The sequence below is a fragment of the Neolamprologus multifasciatus genome, chromosome 17, assembly GCF_963576455.1.
Source record: "Neolamprologus multifasciatus chromosome 17, fNeoMul1.2, whole genome shotgun sequence".
NCBI classification, from domain to species: Eukaryota; Metazoa; Chordata; class Actinopteri; order Cichliformes; family Cichlidae; genus Neolamprologus; species Neolamprologus multifasciatus.
The window spans coordinates 36,370,319-36,388,902 of NC_140455.1; the positions used below are offsets into that span (position 1 = coordinate 36,370,319).

At 41.3% G+C, this 18,584-nt stretch overlaps 1 protein-coding gene across 2 annotated transcripts in view; it reads left to right on the top strand.

The window, feature by feature from the left end:
- The first annotated feature begins 7,783 nt into the window (after positions 1-7,783).
- syn3 (synapsin III) overlaps positions 7,784-18,584 on the top strand; it is a 153,063-nt gene continuing 142,262 nt past the window's right edge. For both annotated transcript variants that reach the window (XR_014870322.1, XM_085138576.1), the window contains exon 1: positions 7,784-7,963. The gene's annotated coding sequence lies outside the window, so the exon portion shown is untranslated. The remainder of the gene's footprint in view (positions 7,964-18,584) is intronic.

Genomic DNA, 18,584 nt, shown 5'->3' on the forward strand with positions numbered 1-18,584 from the left:
GCAAAAAAGCAGCATATGCATCAAAATAAACTATTTCCAGCAGTGCAATATGAGTCCTAAGCATCCCAGAAACGACACAGAAAGTCATAAAGTCAAACATAACTTTTAAAAACACCAGTATAGGCTCATGAGGCCCTGATGGTAAAAAACTACATTTCCGTGAAAATGACGTCACTTCCGGTTTCGGGCAGGTCATGGCGGACATGCGATAGTTCGTGCTGATGGACGTAGGAAGTGTTATGAACAGCTGATCGGATCGGCAAAGCGTGTTTCTGGAATATTATGTTTTTGTTGCTGCAAGTGCTTTTTATGCAGTTTTTGCAAAGCTATATGTGGAAGGAAACTGTGACCGAGGACAAGCTGATGGCATAAGATGTAAGTACAACTCCTCTGGTTTCATATGCAAAAAAAATTACTGCGGTAGCTCAGGTGGTTGCAGAGCTACCGGGATTTAAAAATAGTTAACCGCTCTGACCGGTTTTAAAGGGTTAGGAAGACTGATTCTATTACATGTCATATTACAGCAGTGTCAAACCTTCAGGCAGTATCCATCTCACAGCTGACACATCCGCATCATGGTGACATTTAAAACTTTCCTCTCTGTGCTTCCAAGTTGCAAAGCATTATGCTGTCCATCTTACATATACAGTCTATGCTTTATCTTCATATTTTAGATTTTCTGCCCACTTCTTTTTTCCTTTAGCCCGCCCCTTTTAGAATAAGTACCTGTTGAGTAGGCGGGGTTAAAATAGGGAGGCAGGTACACAAACAAACTGATAAAGCCACCGAGGCGTTATCAAACCAAATGCATTGTGTTTCCATATATATTTAATTTTAATGTATGTGGTCCTGTTTCATTTCCAAATAAATCTACATTATTTCAGCCTGTTTGCATTAATGATATCAAGTTCCCCGTGGTAGTTGATGGGGGACAAAGAAAAAGACAAAGAGCTCAGCCTCCACATTAGATTACAAAGACCCAATTCCCAGGGCGAAAATAAATTTGGCTGCCACTTCTGCTGCATCCATTTATCCACCACCCGTGCTTCATTATGCTTCTGCTGCCCATTAAGATAGAGCTGTCCTATGGGAAATGCAGCTGTGCCCTGCAGGATGCAGAAAGCCCACCCAGCGACAGTAAATATCCACTGACATTAACCAGCTTGAGTGGGGCCCCTTCCTGTCTGACGTGTGCTTCGTGGCGGCTGCAGTCCTGGCCCTGGCTGTCATTTCCTGGACCTCCAGAGTCAGCTGCCAGGACCTTCCAGGCTTCGGCGTATCAGACAATCTGGTCTTTCCTGCAATGCACTGGCTTATGAATTAAATATGACTCCTTTCTGCTTTGTTTTGCACGCGGCCCTCCCGGCGTGTGAGATGTTTATGTTTCTGCTGAGTCACAGTGGTTTAGCTCCAGCTGATGGAAGAATGCTATGGCAAAAACCACAGGGGGGGGGGGGGGCTATGAAAGCGAGTCAGATCTTTATTTCTGGCTGATGGCAGAAGTTTTTGTGGAGTATCTGAAATAGCTGCTTAAACTTAAATTGAAGGTGCAGGCAGCAGATCCATGCATGTGCAGCCTCAGTAGATGAATGAGGCACCTGTGGATCAGCTGACTGGTAATGGTGTAGATATACAGATATATTTAAAGTTACATAGTATATTTCTATGTTGTTAAAGATGCTTTATGTAGCAAGACTTCAGACATCTTTGTGGTGCAACAGTGTAATGTAAGAAAGTAATCTAAGGGGTCCAAAAGTCGTCCAGGGAATTTATGTTTGAGATTTTAGAAAGCATCTTTTTATGGATAATTTTAAAAGAACTCTTTGATTTATTAACAAACATCTAAAAAATAATGACAATTCCCCCTCAGCTCAGCTCTGCTTGGTGGTCAGTGCTAATTAGGAAATGATTATCATGCTCTCATGCAAAATTAATATAGCTAGCCATCGGTAGTGAATGCAAGGTAATACTGGCATTAAGGTCAAAGCACTTAGATCCCTCAAAGCTTTTCTGGCTTCATTTAGGTGCGATAATTAATAAAAAAACAAACAAAAAAAACAACGTATCTACTTATCCCACAAGACCCCTGATGATGTCATTCTGCCCTTTAGGGTGAAGCACAAGAAGCAACTGATCAGTGGGAAATGTGGTCTTCCTACAATTCTGCATAATTCTCAGATGGTGGCAATACTCAGGTCTGCAGTTATTTTTTCACTTTCTGTGATATTGTCATTTCCTAAAGAAAACCGTGTTTGTTAACGGTGCGAATGACCCAGGGAAAGAAGCTGTTAGTGAGTCTGGAGGTGTGGGACCTGATTAACCCGAGACGCTACCAGTGGGCAGCGAGTCAAACGGGTGGTGGGTGGGGTCACCTGTGATGGCCCTTGTTCTCCTCAGACAGGAGGAGAACTGGCTGTACTTCACAGCAAAAGATGCAAACTCAGCAGCTGCAACAAGTGCTTTAAGCTGATACTGTGATACTGTCAAAGGAGGTAACACCTCAAATCTGATGAAACACCTGGCGACGCATAGCGTTTTTTTTAAATCCGAGAAATGCGCCGTATTTGATAGCTTGCTGTAAGACCTCACACCGAGCACATCTACTGCGGGTGTGGTGCCTGTTATCAGACCCGGAGTTAGCAACGTCCCCCAAGAACCCGAAGAGGAGAGTCCTGGCCCCTAGCCCTGCCAGTGTAGCAGAAATGATGAGGATGATGATGCAGCAGCAGCCGTTCTTCTCTGCGTGAGTAGCTTAATGTTGTTCGTGTGTAATTTACGTTGAGTAGGCTAACCACGTTATTACATTAATGCATGTAAGGTGAACTAGCAAACACCATCATAGCTACATGCGGCTGTCTTCTTGTTTGATGGCAGATACTCCCTTCACCCTGGCCAAAAAGGCTAAAATGACCAAAGAAAAAGTGGAAAACAGTTAAACATGAGAGGTTTTTGGACAAAGTTTGTGTTTTTTCCATTGATTAAGCTGCTTCCAGCCAAGAGTGATACCATATATGCCCCATAGCTGCAGAAAAGGCTAACATTGTTATCTTTTTACAAAAAAACAGCTGAACATGAGAGGTTTTTGGACCAATTTTGTGTTCTCCATTCTTTAAGCACCGGTTTGAGCACCGTTTAAGCACCGGCACCGTTTCAAAAGTACCGGTTTGGCACCGCTATCGGATAAAACCTAAACGATACCCATCCCTAGTCGTGATACAGCTTTACAGCTACAACTTCCTTGGATCAAACCATGAAATTTGTCTCTATGCATACCTTCTTGTGATAATTGGATGAACCTAGAATTTCTGTTTCTTCCATTTCTCTGAACATTAGGCTCATGATCGCTGTCAACTTCCTGTTTTTTTTATCATAGTGCATTTTTGGAGGATGAATTTTTCAAAAAAAGGCAACATGTTTGGCGTGTATATAGGTTACACAGTAAGTTTGGATCCGTGAAATCCAGAAATTTGTTGCAATTTTTCAAAATGCATTAAGTGTGTAAATATTTTACTAAAGATGTCTTTGCAGATGGAATTCTTTTTGTAACAGAAGTCGCTAAAAGTCACCCCCTACTGGCTATTAGAGAGAATGCAGGTTCAAGGCATTTCTTTAAAAAAAATAAAAATAAATGTTATAGCCATCTTTTATATACAGTGTATCCTTGTTAGTTAATTTATTGCAGTAAATGCATATCATTTTAAGGCCTTTTTGCAGTTTCCGCGAAAAGAAATAAAACTTAAAGAAAGTGAGTCTGAGGATTGAAAACAATGAACGCAGTGCTTCTCAGGTGTACTTCTTCCCCCTTTCCTGGGGAAAAGCTGTTACGACCCGGCTCAAAGCCGCAAGGGGTTACGAGGTTACGAGGACCGACGCGGCATCCCCCGAGTCCACGTCTAAAGGGAACACACCTTTCCCAACCAACCCACTGACCACAAGAGACTTCAACTCGCTCTTCTTCATGGACTTAGCCACAGGGATTTCATAATGCGCTGCAACAGCACATAAATCCTCCTTCCTACATGCATCAAGCTGGTCTAATGCAGGCTTAGCTATAAAATCACCCAGGCTAAACTGTGCCATATCCAAAATCAATCCCGGACGAGCCCCCACTTATGTTACGACCCGGCTCAAAGCCGCAACATAAAAAAGGAGACGAATACCAGAGTGTAGGTGAACAGAGGTTTTGTCTTAAAATGGAATATCAGGTCGGCTAAAATGGCTGGTGCCACCAAGGCAAAGACAAGTGAGCTCCCAGGAAGCTTGCCTCAGGTATGCTTTTATCCACACCTGACTAGGTGTGGCCAATTAGCACCAGCTGAACACACTGAGCAGATTAGAGGCTGCAGAGGGACGTAACAAAAGCCATCTTTTATACCAATCAGCATTCAGTCTTTGCATAGTTCGGTAGGTGTTCCTCTACAACAGGAGTGTCCAACTCCAGGCCTCGAGTGCCGGTGTCCTGCAAGTTTTAGATCTCACCCTGGGTCAACACACCTGAATCAAATGATTAGTTCATCACCAGGCCTCTGGAGAACCTCAAGACATGTTGAGGAGGTCATTTAGCCATTTGAATCAGCTGTTTTGGATCAAGGACACATCTAAAACCTGCAGGACTCCGGCCCTCGAGGCCTGGAGTTCCCCCAGGTTGACTTTATATCAAAAACAACACCGGTGAATGACGTCACAGCAGCTACATCCATGATTTATATCCAGTCTGTGGTTCCACTATATGCACATTTTACTCATTTGCACATCTGCTGGAGGTCTCTTAACCCCAAAATGTGATTGTAACTGTATTAAACAACTCACTTGGTCATTTTCCACAATCCACAGTTTCATTATACATCTAATCTGAACCCCCAAGCCCCCCCCCCCCCCAACAAGAACAACCCAAAGCAGCAAAAACTGCACTAACAGTGCCACTGCTGTGAGACAGAGACTTCAATCTTCTGATGCTGCGCCGTCATGTCAGTTTGTATTTGTGTTCAGCTGCTGTACAGATGTGTCCTGCTGTGAGCTGATGACAGCATTTGCACTGCACTTTGGGGATGCAGCCTCCTTCTCTCTTCTTGTCTGCAACAGCTGTTTCGCTGATGGAAAACTGAGCCAGGGCAGCGATGGATTTATGGCCAAGAGCAGGCTGGATCATAAACTGTCACTGATACTACTAAAGGATAAAAAAAAGAAAGTCAAACAGGCTTAAAATCGAAACAAAGCAGCATAAAATATACATACAAAAGCTGATTCATGTGTACATCTGTAAACAACCATTTACCGCAGTGCAACATAAAAAAGTGGCGTTAATTAGATCCCATTGCAACGTTTGTGACTGCGTTTGCATCCGGAGGGCTGGGAGATGGACCACTGCTTTTAATTAGAGTGTAATTAGCTCCAAAACAATCCTGGGATTTGTACATTCATTCACACTCTTACCCCTGAATTCATTAAAAGTTTTCTTAATCCAGCTTTGTGCCCGTGATGCTGCTGGCGTGCTCGTCGAAGAGAGCGCAGAGTCATTATGAGGATGCTGCATAACAAACTGATGAAACCTACTCTTATTGCATCAGCTTTTTCTGTTTTGACCCCAGTGAAACAAACTGGGCATCGTGTCTGCAGACAGGCGGTCATTAAAAATCATCAGTGACGTTATTACTGTCTGTTACATCAGTAAAAGCCAGGCGGTCCGCTTTTAATCCCTCTTTTTTTTGGTGTCATCAAATATTTACTACTGCTGATATCAGCATCACCAATATCTTCCCACTGGTTCCTTCATTTATATTTTGTTGTGATGATGGTAAGTGGTGGTATGTTGGGAGGCTACCTATCATCGAAGCATTAGTAGATGTTTTATTGGTCACCTGTAGACCAGAGGTGTCCAACTCTGGTGTCCTGCAGGTTTTAGATCTCACCCTGGGTCAGCACACCTGAATCAGATGATTAGTTCATTACCAGCCTCTGGAGAACTTCAGGACATGTTGGCTGTATCCCAATTCAGGGTCTGCAGCCTCAACGATCCTCAAGGGCCGCGTACTTAAAGACCGCTAAGGCCGGAAGTGCGAGGCTTGTGAAATGGGACGGTCTAGCCTCCGTTGCGCTGCCCAGGTTGCCTAGCAACCATGATACTAACAGCTGGAAACGTTTCATACAGCTTTGTTTGACAGAAATGAAGGAGAAAATCTTTTGTTTGTTTGTTTCTACATGAGCTTTGATCATTCTCTGTAAGATTAATGTCAACTATTGAACGGCGTATATTTTAAAGTAAAGGCTTTAAAACCAAGTTAGTACAAACGTCACTAATGTCACATAACTTTGCCGACATGTGGCCAACAGTAATGTTTTACTGTTCCTCATTATTAAACATTTGCACATAAATAAGTGACATAATATTCAGTACTTAAAGTTTACTCTTCAGGCGCCCCTCATCCGCCGTTTTTTTTTGGCAAAATTATCCACACCCACCGCCGCGCTATGCATTCTGGGATATGTTGGGCCACGAAGTCTACACCGCCACGCCCTTAAAATTCAGGGAAATGAAGGACGCATTTGAGGGCCGCATTTCGAGCAGCCTTTGAATTGGGACAGCCTTCGTCGCGTCGCTGTGACGTAATCGGCCTTAAAATGCAGCCTTTAAGGCTGCAGACCCTGAATTGGGATACAGCCGTTGAGGAGGTAATGTAGCCATTTAAATCAGCTGTGTTGGATCAAGGACACATCTTAAACGTGCAGGACCAACTCGAGGCCTAGAGTTGGACACCTGTGCTGTAGACTTTGGTTGTGGCACGTTGAGCGCCTTAATTCTTTGTGTGCAGATTCAGTGAGGTGCTGGAATCATTCCTCAGAGATTTTAGTCCATGTTTACATGACAGCATCTCACAGCTGCAGCAGATTTGTCCGCTCGGCATCTGTCATTTGAATTTACTGTTCCACCAAATCTCAATGGTGCTCAATTGGATTTATATCTGGTGACTGTGGAGGCAATCTTACTGTCATAAGTGCCTCTCTTGGATTAATACCACCGCAGTAGTCTGAACCTTTTAGTGCTGACTTTCATGTCTATTATATTTATAGCATAAGTCATTTAAAGACGGGCACATTTAGATTGCAGGTCTCGGAAAAACCCAGTTTCAAAATTATTGTGGAAAGTAAAAAAGATGTAAAAGTGATTTAGTGTTCATTCAAATGTGTTCAGAATTTATGATTCATACACACTGCTCTCCCCTAGATAAGATGCCTTTATAGGGTAAAATTATCAATACTGGTATCGGTATCACAAATACTGAATTTATTTGGCATCTGATCGATATCAAAATCTGCAGTGTCATAGCTCTACATTACATTTCGGGGGCAAATGTTGCACTTTGTGTCTGTGTGTGTGTTGCATTATTTCACATGAGTTTAGCAATGAAATATTAGACAATTTAAGATTTTTGCAGACTGTCACCATAACCATGGTGATTCTCTTGGTCAAAGTGTCCCTTTGCACATATGCGCTGACATCCTTTGTTATAACAAGCTTTAAGAGATCAACAAATACAGCAAACTAAATACATGGATCAGCAGGTTCATATTTTCTACATTAAATAAGCATTTCGTGATTAATTTTTAAAAAATCAAAAAATATTTAAAGGAATATTTGAATTAAACATTAAAAAAGATTTTTTTTTTTTTTTTTTTTTTTTTAAATATAATTGTCTTTAATTTATTTTTCCATTTCATTTTAAGAAATAATTATCCGACCAATGAGCTTACAGGACCGACTGCGGTAATGAATACGCTACACCCCTCACGTTCCCAGCATGCATTGTGGAGAGAGAGTGAGAGAAAGAGAGTGAGGGGGGACTTGGCTGAGAGGCTGAGGAGGACCGCGGACCTGAGCGCAAAAGAAGAAGAAGCAGCAGCATCAGTAGAAGAAGACGAAGGGTCATCGCCCGACACTTGCTGATAACTGACAATTGCCGCTCAGGTAAATTGTGCGTGTTTGCGCTTTGTGGTTCTCAGCATCATGCCCACGTTTCTGTTCCCAGCCTTTGTCGGGGTGTTTGTGCTTCCTGCTGCGGGTTGTTCTGTTAGGAGAGAACAGCTGCTGCTTCACACAATGAAGCTTATTTTTTTCCTGGGCATTAATCATGTTTTATTGATTATTATCGCTCCGATGGAAAATATGTGTTTTGGCTACACGAGCGCAGCGTTTTGCTGTGTCAGACTCATTTGAATTGGCAGCTCGTGTGATATGGATCTGTGCAGGGATTCCCTCAGCCGTGTCTCTGCAGCCCACAGTCCAGTCACTCCTCCGCTGTAAGGGAGGGGAGGTGGGGAGAGGGGCTATCCATGTCATGACTGTGACCAGGGGGTGGCCAGTCTAGTGCTGTGTTAAGGCAGATGTCAGGCTACATTAACTCGTGTGTGTGTGCGTGTGTGGTTCCCATTCAGAGACATGAAACTGATGGAGAAGAGCCTGTTTTAGTCCTAATTGAGCTGCTACTTGTCACTAATCTGGTTTAAAGTAAAAAGCTAACTTTTAGATTTTACTTTTTAAGGTATTTTAATTATGTTAGGTGATAGCTTGATAATATTAAAAATCATATGTATGCTTTTAACCCAATTTAAACCTGCAGTAACTATTTCGGCCGCTTGGGGGCAGCAGAAACGAGCGCAGCACAGAAAATTGACATTTATTTTGACTTCTTGGCATACAAATCAGAGCTGACCATGTGTGTGTGTATGATGACAGTACAGAATGTTACTGGCTATATGAAAGCTTAATAAATTTAAATAAATTTAAGAACATTTAAGAAAAAGAGTTGGTGATTCTGAGTCAAGTAAATATTGGCAATTGGTTGAAAAACCTGATATTGGTCAGAAGAATACTTTAACATCATTTGTTTCTGGCCTTCTGGTCCAAGATTTACTCTATTTCTGTGTCTGTTAATTTAAACTTGGTGTAGTTTTTTAGCTGCTAAATGCTAGCCAGTTGCTAGCACAGGGGTGCTTGCAACCACCATCTTGATTACTAGCCTGTTGCTAAGGCTGTTTTTTTTTCTTTTGAGTACGCTTTATTGACAAAGCACAAAATACAGATATACAAATACAAAATAGCAAACACAATGTCAGGGGGTTCGTATAAAAAAACAAAATAGACACAGTCTATTAAAGAATCACATGATATTGAACAGGAAACATAAGTTTATGGTTTTGACAGCTTTTAGATTTTGAGAATGTTGTATGGTTTTAATATATTGTTTGGTTTCATTTAAAAAGCACTGAAAGGATGGTTTTGCGTTAGAAAATTTCGACTTATGTATATGAAATTTAGCCAATAATATCAATAAATTCGTTTGCCCTGTGCATGGGGTACTTAAAGAAACCAAACATATTAACAAAGAGAGAACTCAGAAAAGATAAAGAAAACAACAAAAACACAAAATTCTTGCCAGAAAAAATTCGTGTATAAGCATGACCAAAATAAATGAGAAATATCTTCCTTCACTGTTGCTAAGGCTGTTGTCGCTACCTGATCCGTACCGCATGCGCAAATCTTACGTCACTTCCTCTCTTTGCCAACATCGCGACATTCAATATATTTGAATGATGGTTAGCGCTCAGTTAGCTCCTAGCATTTCTCAACAGCTCTGCCTCCTTTTCGACTGCCTGGGACATTTAAACAATGGATAATCCGCATACAAACAAATTCATGCTTTTCTCCTCAACAGAGAGCGTCACCTGATTGAACAAAAGCGCCGTAAAAGAATAACAATGGCGCCTAATGACAGACTTAATAATACTGACTTAGTAATGTGTCACGTGAAGATTCATCAGCCAGATGAAGTGTTTACTGACAATTGACAGTGATAGCCGACATCATCATCACTATTCCAACAATCCTCTCCACACAGACAAGCATAAACACACTCGACTATCACTAAATCAAATTTAACACACGTTTGTAATGACGCCAATTCAGTTTACAATAGGGTTCATTCGCTCGGTCAGCAGGTGGCGGTATCCTCGTACACTGGGGAGTAAACTGCCATTAAACGAACAGAAGAAGAAGAAAACATCTGCACATGCGCAGTAAGGATCGGGGAGTCCTGATCCTTAACTATCTTTTTATTTTTTATGTTTTTCTCTTTATTATATTGAAATTCTTCATTAATGCAAAAACTTTAAGAGGTACTTATTATTCTTAACATCTTAACAGATACTCTGACCCGTAACTATCGTAAAACGCTTCGACCGGAAGTAGACACCTTTCGCACATGCGGGGTACCGATCGGGTTTCTGGTACGGATCGAGTAGTGACAGCTTTTTTTTTTTTTTTTTTCTTTTTTTTTTTTTAAACTTTATTTAACAAACAATGAGTATACAACATACGAACAGATGAAGTATACAAAACAACAGAACATGAACACAAAAAGCCCGGGGTAAAAGAAAAAAGTAACAATTATAAGAATACACGCAAAAATTCACATATATTGTTTTGAGAGCCTTTTTGTTGGTGGAGTCTGATATTGATTGTATGCACATTTCCACATCCTTAAAAAATGACAGAAATATGGTGTTTTGTTAGTAAACTTACATTTATGGATAAAAAATTTAGCTAAAAGTATTAACAAATTTATCATACTTCTTGGGGAACTTAAAGAAACGGAATAAAACATTTTCCCATCGTAAAAAAAAACTCCTTTAAAATATGGACAATAACAAACCTGCTAAATTCCTTCCAGAATCTCTGTGTAAAAGAACAGTACTGGGTAGTGACACTGTATCCACACTGGAAGCTTTGCTGGATGCTAAAGCTTTGACAGCTGGTCACTAGTGGACATTCCATGTTTTGTTTGTCTAGGTAACATTCAGATGCTTCTGTCCACCAATCAGTTTAGTAAAGATGTTTTGATTTAGATGAATGATGACTGCTGTTATTTGTTTTTGTTGCCAGGTTACAGATCAGATTATACCACACCCAGTGTTTTTTCTTATTTACCCAGAGAGCTTAATTGTTGTAGAGCAAGAAAAAAAAAGCACTTAAAGAGTTTGTTTTTTTTCCTGGTCTTTAAGTGTTGCAAACAAACATGCATATTTATTGTAATGCACTTCTGTGCTGCACAATGGATGCAGTGTTACAATGACGCCACACTACAAAAGAAACGCAGTGAAACAGTAATGAGGTCATCAGGAGGCAGATGCAAGCCTTCTGTCCACCAGCAGTTATCTGATTCCCTTCCAGCAGATGCTCCTCAGCATGAAAGGCCGACTGCAGCTGCTAATGATTCACGTTTTCTGGCTAAAAGATGAATCGCAAGATAAGCGTGACCTTTTTGTCCTCAATCAGCCGGCGTTACTGGACGCATGTCAAAGTTAATGCAGAAAATAGAGCAGTTTGTGAAATGACCGGGAGAAACGAGCTGTAGTAATGTGGAGGCTTGTTCTGAATGAATCAATACGCCACTGATGCTGCGATTATGGAAATGATTCACCGACAACCTGTTGGTCATAGCTCAGATATGAAGGGAATGGGTGGTGTATTGGATTACGTCGTGCTGGAGCTTTATACCCAATGCTGGAAGCCAGAATTGTGTTTACACTTGGATTTTTTCCCTTTGACTGAAAGATGTTGTTTGAGACTGACTGAGTGACTGATGGATCGATGCACCTCTAATCTCTGCAGCGATTCAGTACATTTAGTCGGCCTCCTGCCTTTTTGTGTGGACGTGCACTAATGCGGCGTCTGCAGTGACGGCTTGGCTCGGTCACTACCGCGGTGACTCCTCGCCTCACCGGCTCCTCGCTGCTGCTGCTGCTGCAGACACTTATAGTGAACTGAGACTGTTGTGCCACTTGAACCATCGAGTTTCGCAGTTTGACGATGACTTTCCTGCTCCTCCTGCTTTAAGTGCAAAATTAGTGAGATTTTCAGTTTAGGTCCAACGCTTCGTGCTTTTTGAAATGGATTTTGTATTCCTAATCGGAATTGCGTCCCCATTATCCAAATTGCGTCTTGGCACAATGTCTTGCTTGGAAGTAAGTTGATAGAAAGGAGAGGCAGTGCACTGAAAGCATTTCGCAGCATGTTAGCATTTTGGTGCATTGAAATCAACACCCTAGAGGCTAATAGTGTCTTCACAAGCTGCCATTGTGCAAGTTTTGCGATGGCTGATCGACTAAGCAGCAGGCGTCCACGCACCCTCCCACAGCAACGCAACATACCATCTTTGCTGTAAACGTCTTGGCCGCCGACAGAGGCGAGAACATACAGGGAGAGAAAGATACTGCAGATTAACAGTATGTTTTATAATGTGCAGTATTTTTAGACTTCTGTGTTGGGAGGTTCTTGGAAAAGTCTGGAAAAATATGTGGCAAAACCTTTTGCTTGGTGTGGCCCAAATGCAAAGGATTCAGTTTTCTGCAAAGTTTGTCAAATTTAAAGGTTTTGGTTTTAACAGTCGGACCGATTGAAATCGTTTTGAGCCAGTGCTGTATATGGATGGATGGATGGATAAAAGAACACTTTCTGCTCTGAGCACATTCTGTATAGAGTATGAACACTATATATGTATTTATTACCATTAATTAATCTACTTTTTTATGTAGCAATTTCAGTAATGGACTCCTTATGAGGTCACGTAATACAGCCCAATAACGTCATGCCATCATAATCTAACCAGTTTAATATTGTGCATTAAACATATCAGACTGAGACAGAAGTAATTTATTTATTCCAGAGCTTTTTCCAGCTCCATAGCCTCCTAGTGCACTCCTAGTAGCAACATGAAAAAGGTGGCGGAGTGCTAGGCACACAAAGATGAGTCATGCAAACATCCCTGTTTCCTGAAAGGTTGGCGTGTCAGTTAGATGGACTTCTGCCCTGCTTGTAGCTGTACGTAAGCGTGGGTTACTAAGTGACTGAGAAGACGGTTATGTGATGATGCTGTCGTTTTGTTATAGTCTGAACTCTGTTATTTGCAGTACGGCGTACATATGGAACATCGAACAGTTAGTAGCATTTACAGCTAAGCAAACGTATGAAACATGAGCAGTGACGATCAGTGAAGATGAAAATGTGTTTTTAGTTTCCCAAACGTTGCTCAAAGGCAGTAACAGTCTGACTGTGTTAGCTTGTGGAGCCATATAACAGGAAATACTGCTGCTAGCTTTGCACTGGGTTAAAAACAGCACTGCAATCCATTAGAGGTGGGAATCACCATACATCCCACGATACGATATTATCACGATACTTAACGCACGATACGATATTATTGCAATTTTTAAAAATATTTTGCAATATTCAGATTCTGTACATAAAGGTAAACTTTATCAATATTCATTTTATCTAATATCAAAGTCTCACACTCAGTCTTTCTCTCATTTCAGTTTGATTGTTGACAAACTGAACGGTTTGTATTACAGTCTAGTCCAACTTAACTGAATCAACCATCTGGTACAATTATAGCTATTCTGAACTATGCAATTTATGAAAACTATGCAGCCCCTTCAGCAACTGAAGAATTTGAAAGTAAATTAAAACAAAATATAATTTTACATTAAATAAAAAAGTTTTAAACTTAATTAAAATAAAACATGTCTTAAATTAAAATAAGTAAACTGTCATGTTTATTGCTGCCAAAAACAAGTTAAACACATTTGGACAGTGAAGGAATGTCAGGATTCTTGCTCAGAAAAAGGATCAACATGCTCTGAAGTCAGAGCACAAAAACCTTTTTGTAACAAAATATCGATTTCTGCTGTCCCTGTATCGATACATTATTAGCAAACAAAATATCACCATGCTACACAGTATCCATTTTTTCCCCCACCCCTACAATCTATAGGAAAGGCCAGAGTCGTCTCTGTTTTCTAAGGCGGCTGAGGTCCTTCAACATCGGACAATGCTCAGGATTTTCTATGAGTCTGTTGTGGCCATGTTCTATGCTGTTGCATGCTGGGGCAGCAGGTTGAGGGTCGCAGATGCCAACAGCCTCAATAAACTGATCCGCAAGACCAGTAATGTTGTGGGGATGGAGCTGGACTCCCTTGGGGTGGTGTCGGAGAGACAGATGTTGTCCAAGATAAGGACAATGCTGGATAATACCTCACACCCACTCCATGACGTGCTAGCTAGTCACAGGAGCATGTTCAGACTGAGATTACCAAAAAGCACCACTGACCGACACAGGAAATCATTCCTGCCTGTGGCTCCCTGTACACCTCCTCCATCTAACACACTGTGAACACTGCAGTAGTTACAGCCTTTTTGCACACGCTCTACAGCAGTTTTTTTCACGACGGTCCGGTTTAATGTCAGACAATATTTTCAATATTTTTGAAAAAAATATTTTCAATACAATATTTTCACAGACCGGCCTTTAAGGTGATAAATACAACAAAATAAAATGATACGAATAAGACAGAAATTGTGGTATTTTTCTAAATATAATAATAAACACAAATTCACTGTGTAATTATGTAACTTTTATTAGCAGCATCTGAAATGCGGCATCAACATTGAGAGTAACTCTCTCTGCCCCTTAATGCTCTCTGGTCGCTATGGTAATGCGTAAATATTTCTTTCAAAATAAGACACACAACTACGACACAGGAAAAGACCCAGGGAAACCGAATTAATGATAAAAACCTCAAACCATAAATTTCACACCCGAGCCTCAACTGTCGCAGCCCGGTACCAAACGACTCACGGACCGGTACCGGTCCATGGCCCGGGGGTTGGGACCGCTGCTCTACAGTAAAATAGCAAATGACAAAGTTCACAGGTCAGAGTTAAATGTCAATCATATATATTTCACCTCTGTAATATTCTTGATATTTATAATTGTGTGATTTGTATATATTAGTGCTATTTGTTATTTTTGTAAACTTTGTAACGTATTATTAATTAGTTTAGTCTGTTACTGTTACTGTCTTGGAGCAACTGTAACCAACATAATTCCTTAGGAATTAAAGTATTCAGATTCAGATTCTAATGATTGAGAGGCCATATTTAGCAGGAGGCAGCCATTGCTTCTGAATAAGCTAGCTAAGCTAGCAAGGCCCCAAAAGCCTTCAAAAGTGAGTCAAACCCCAGAAAGACAAAGAAAAATTGGATGAAAACATGAGTTTATTTTTTACAAGCAATGAGATTCACACCTTGTATTAACTTTGGTACTATACAAATAAAAAGGAACTGAATAGACCCCAAAGGTGGACTGACTGACAGATGACTAGATTAGCTGCTACTAGCTTACAGCTAGCGCAGACACAGAAAAGTATCAAAAGATCACAATAAAAGATGTCCATGACATGTCCATTATATATGAAAAATATAATTACAGACAGGCTGTTTTGGTTTTTCCAAAGCAGAAATAACAAAGTCAAAAATCAAAATTGGGTTAAATGTTAATAGGAGAAGTTAGGTAATCTAATACTGTCACGCTGGACCGAGGCCAGCAACTTGAACAGAACCCAAGCGCAGACACACAGAGCGGAGGCAAGAGGGCGTTTTAACACAATTTATTGGTGAATATATCATATGGGTGAAAACACAAGAACGTGACAAACTGCGGTGTGGAAACGTAGCCGTGGAACTATTAGCGTGGCATGAACGTGAGGACAACTGGATCTAGGCAGGTAAGTATTGGTCACATTGCAGGAGGTGGAGGTGTGGTATCGAGGGGGAGGTGAAACGGCTGACCTGGGGTTCGTTGGATCCAAAGTGGTGAGTGAGCAGGAGGGCAGGCAGGTGAGGTTTGGAGATATTTCCCAGTGAGGTGGAAAGGAGCTGAGATCCAAGTGGTGAGCAGCAGTCGACACTGGAGAATAGGTCATCAGGTAGTTGACGAACTGGCAGGGAGGAGATGACAGCGCAGAGCTTAAATCCCTCTTTGGCCTGATTGCCCCAATTAGCTCCAGATGCGTGAAGCTGAGGAAGTCCTGCCCACGGGCGGAGCCAAGGGTGCTCTGGCACTGATGGAAAATCCCAGCTGCTCACCCAGACCATGACAAATACAGTGTTAAGAAGTATTATAGTTAAATTAAAAAACAAACAGACGTGGTAACGAAGCCTGGGACTTGACTTGGGAAAAACAAAAACATATGTATTTAATTGGTCTGAAGCAACAAAACAGCAGTGATTTAATTAGATTTTGAGGCTTGAGACAGGGTGGCTCTACAGAAGAGGTCAAGGTAATTTGAAAGGATCTGATAAACCTTGGTGGGCCCGGCATGTTCCATGGTTGTCTGCCTTGTAGATTATTGGTCAATGTTGAGAAGTTTGACCGATTTGTTTCCAAAAACGGCAAAGGAAACGACAACACATGTGTACAGGTAGACAGAGGACTGACTGATGACGATCGATGAATATTCATATGATCTATGGTAACCATGACAACAGGGTCTGCCGCCAAGGAATTTTTACTGTATGGCCCCAGGATAGTAACATCATGAGCATCAACGCGGCACCGATTCCCGCACGTTTATTAATAATCCCCCAGAATGCCTCGGGGCAGGTTCCAGCCAGCTCGTTGTCTCTCTGCTCTCTTTAATTTCAGACTCGAGTCCAAGCAGCTGTGCTTTGCTCTCTCTCGTTACAACCCCCAGCCACTCACCTCAGACTGTCATGAATAATTAAAACCTTGTTCGACTGCTCGTGGTGACACGCTGCACACTGGGGAGATGAGCACTGATCCCTGTAAGCTCGTTCCAGTTTAGCAGACGATATCTGTTCGTGTTTGGCTTTGGGGTGTGAGGGGCGCTGTACGCTCCCGTAAGAGCCTTAAGAAGGAAGTTAAGAACAGTTACGGTCTTAGATAACACACAGTTTAGCAGGCACCTGAAAACCTTAGCGGGGAGCAAGTAGTCTCTGCTCTTGACTTCCTGTAGGCCTGTGGAGCGGTCAAAGAAGACGACGTGGCACTGCTGCATGTCTTCCACCACTCAGTCAACACTATCAGGCTTTGGTGTGTAAATTCACAGAAGAGGCGTTCAGATTATGTGCTAGATGTAACAGATTCGCAGACAGGATGTGAAGGAGGAAAGAACAGGAAGAAAGGCTGCTGGGTCTGCCGCGCTCTCTCCTCGTCAACTTCGAGATTTTTAAATATAGAAAAACGCACGCTGTACATCAGCGGGGGTCCAGAGTATGGTGTGGCATTATCATCCTCCTTCCCCTTCATTATCAGCTAAGCCTGTGATTATTGCTGATTTTTGCCACTCGGGCCACAGCGAGTGCAGCCGTTGCGTCAAATGTGATTCGGCATAACAGCCGCATTGTTGCTATCGTCTACTTCAACTGAGGATTATTCAAGCTTTTGAGTGTTTGGATATTTCAGTATAAACTCAGGCTTTGCCGCAGTAACCAGCGATTGACCCTGTTTCTGCTACTTCCTGCTAGAGTCCCAGGAGCAGTGTTGCCACCTGTTCAGGAGTAACAGTGTGCAGGTACACAGCTGAGAGAGCGATGAGGAAAAAGCTTTAAGGCTTTTATAACTTGAGGCACAGAGGAAACTTTGCTGAGGGGGTGGTTGAAAAAGTAGAAATGTGCCACAAGGGTAAAGATAGTAATTTTCGTCTTTTCAATGAGATCAAGTCGTCACAAAGAGGACAGAGCTGCCAGTCAGTAACTCTATGCCTGTAATTGCTACAGTTTGCTGTTCTCTTTATTCTGTCGATTTTCCAGCTCCTGCTTTTGCTGTTTCTTTTTACTGTAACGTGACTGAATCCTGGCTTATTTGCATTGTATAAACTTTGACATATTAGCATAATTCCACGGGAGGATGCCCATCACTCGGTGGTAGGATACACTGTTAAGCTTAACTGCTGGAAAGCTTATTACAGCTCCTGTTCCTACTGACAACTGGGATCCTAATCCAGAATAAACTCCAGGGCAACAACCCCTAAATTCAAGTAATAAAGTCTTAATCTCATAATATTCAGTATTTTTATGACTGTCATAAAGAAAGCACACTGTTGACTAGGGGTGGGGAAAAAATGGATACTGTGTAGTATGGTGATATTTTGTTTGCTAATAATGTATGGATACAGGGACAGCAGAAATCGATATTTTGTTACAAAAAAGGTTTTTGTGCTCTGACTTCAGAGCATGTTGATCCTTTTTCTGAGCAAGAATCCTGACATTCCTTCACTGTCCAAATATGTTTAACTTGTTTTTGGCAGCAATAAACATGACAGTTTACTTATTTTAATTTAAGACATGTTTTATTTTAATTAAGTTTAAAACTTTTTTATTTAATGTAAAATTATATTTTGTTTTATTTACTTTCAAATTCTTCAGTTGCTGAAGGGGCTGCATAGTTTTCATAAACTGCATAGTTCAGAATAGCTATAATTGTACCAGATGGTTGTTCAGTTAAGTTGGACTAGACTGTAATACAAACCGTTCAGTTTGTCAACAATCAAACTGAAATGAGAGAAAGACTGAGTGTGAGACTTTGATATTAGATAAAATGAATATTGATAAAGTTTACCTTTATGTACAGAATCTGAATATCGCAAAATATTTTTAAAAATTTCAATAATATCGTATCGTGCGTTAAGTATTGTGATATTATCGTATCGTGGGATGTATGGTGATTCCC